Here is a 2540-nt window from a genome sequence, read left to right as displayed (position 1 = left end):
TCTTCTGATGTTAAACCTATTACTTCAAAATCATTCTTAACCGAATCCGGGTACCTTCTCCTCGGTCTGCCCCGACTCCTCCTACCCTCTACTGCTGAATCCATGAGTCTCTTGGGTAACCTTGCTTCTCCCATGCGTGTAACATGACCCCACCATCTAAGCCTGTTCGCCCTGACTGCTACATCTATAGAGTTCATTCCCAGTTTTTCTTTGATTTCCTCATTGTGGACACCCTCCTGCCATTGTTCCCATCTACTACTACATGCAATCATCCTAGCTACTTTCATATCCGTAACCTCAATCTTGTTGATAAGGTAACCTGAATCCACCTAGCTTTCGCTCCCATACAACAAAGTTGGTCGAAAGATTGAACGGTGCACAGATAACTTAGTCTTGGTACTGACTTCCTTCTTGCAGAAGAGAGTAGATCGTAGCTGAGCGCTCACTGCATTAGCTTTGCTACACCTCGCTTCCATTTCTTTCACTATGTTGCCATCCTGTGAGAATATGCATCCTAAGTACTTGAAACCGTCCACCTGTTCTAACTTTGTTGCTCCTATTTGGCATTCAATCCGTTTATATTTCTTTCCCACTGACATTACTTTCGTTTTGGAGATGCTAATCTTCATACCATAGTCCTTACATTTCTGATCTAGCTCTGAAATATTACTTTGCAAACTTTCAATCGAATCTGCCATCGTAACTAAGTCATCCGCATATGCAAGACTGCTTATTTTGTGTTCACATATCTTAATATCACCCAGCCAGTCTATTGTTTTCAACATATGATCCATATACCATAGTCCTTACATTTCTGATCTAGCTCTGAAATATTACTTTGCAAGCTTTCAATCGAATCTGCCATCACAACTAAGTCATCCGCATATGCAAGACTGCTTATTTTGTGTTCACATATCTTAATCTCACCCAGCCAGTCTATTGTTTTCAACATATGATCCATAAATAATATGAACAACAGTGGAGACAGGTTGCAGCCTTGTCTTAGCCCTGAAACTACTCTGAACCATGAACTCAATTTACCGTCAACTGTCCGCCGCTCGTGGTCTCGCGGTAGCGTTCTCGCTTCCCGAGCACGGGGTCCCGGGTTCGATTCCCGGCGGGGTCAGGGATTTTCACCTGCCTCGAGATGACTGGGTGTTTGTGTTGTCCTCATCATTTCATCATCATCCAGGAAAGTGGCGAAATTGGACTGAGCAAAGATTGGGTAATTGTACGGGCGCTGATAACCACGCAGTTGAGCGCCCCACAAACCAAACATCATCATCATCATCATCATCATCATCATTACCGTCAACTCTAACTGCTGCCCGACTATCCACGTAAAAACCTTTAATTGCTTGCAAAAGTTTGCCTCCTATTCCATAATCTTGTAGAACAGACAATAACTTCCTCCTAGGAACCCGGTCATATGCCTTTTCTAGATCTATAAAGCATAGATACAATTCCCTGTTCCACTCATAACACTTCTCCATTATTTGCCGTAAGCTAAAGATCTGGTCCTGACAACCTCTAAGAGGCCTAAACCCACACTGATTTTCATCCAATTGGTCCTCAACTAATACTCGCACTTTCCTTTCAACAATACCTGCGAAGATTTTACCCACAACGCTGATTAAAGAGATACCTCTGTAGTTGTTACAATCTTTTCTGTTATAGAACAGAGAAAACAAATTGAGGCTCAGCCGCTAATCGCTTGAGGGTTGCTAGGACTGAAGAAGCTGCAGTGTTAGACCTCGTCTGCCCACTGCTTCCGCTAACAAACAGCACCCAATGATGGTGATGCCGGACCCTGTGGCCTGGAAGCATCTGACTCGATCCTACTTGCAGGCATGACTGACTCTGTCAGTTTGAATTTGGATCAATCGAAGCTAATCATGCGGGTGTATGTGAGCGGTGCGTGGCTCGTCTTCCCGCCATCATGTATTATACACCTTGTTTTTAACGTACTTCCACTTCGCTACGTTAATTTAAGTTACTACTGTCACTGAGTTGCTGCTTTGCCTGACCGTGAGCGCCGTTAGCAGCGAGTATCGATGTATCCCCTCTCGTAGTATCTCTGCTCGACTGCTATGCCTTCCAAGTCGTTGTCTGTCGTGGCCGAGTTCGTGTTGGCAGTTCGGGTGGCGACTTCGGGTCTGCCAGTCAGTTGGAACGCGCCTGGAGCGCAGTCCGGACCTGCCAGTCTGGGAGTTGTAATGCGGCACTAGTGCAGTTGGGTTGGAGCAGCAGTGAGCTCTGCCGCGACGTGGCTCGCCCGATTATTGCCGCAATTCATCACTTGAACCGGGCCAAGGTCATGGTGGATCGTCGGCCGGTCGTCCAACCGGACGACGCGTTTTGGCTCGCCCATCGTTTACGAGTCGGCTGTGTGTCTGTGCATCGACTCCCGACTGTCTTCATGCATGTTTAGTTAGTGTTGGGTATCGTTCAGGTCTTCAAAAAATGGTTCGAATGGCTCTGAGCACTATGGGACATAACTGCTGTGGTCATCAGTCCCCTAGAACTTAGAACTACTTAAA

The sequence above is a fragment of the Schistocerca cancellata genome, chromosome 6, assembly GCF_023864275.1.
Source record: "Schistocerca cancellata isolate TAMUIC-IGC-003103 chromosome 6, iqSchCanc2.1, whole genome shotgun sequence".
NCBI lineage: Eukaryota > Metazoa > Arthropoda > Insecta > Orthoptera > Acrididae > Schistocerca > Schistocerca cancellata.
This window is presented reverse-complemented; position numbering follows the sequence as displayed.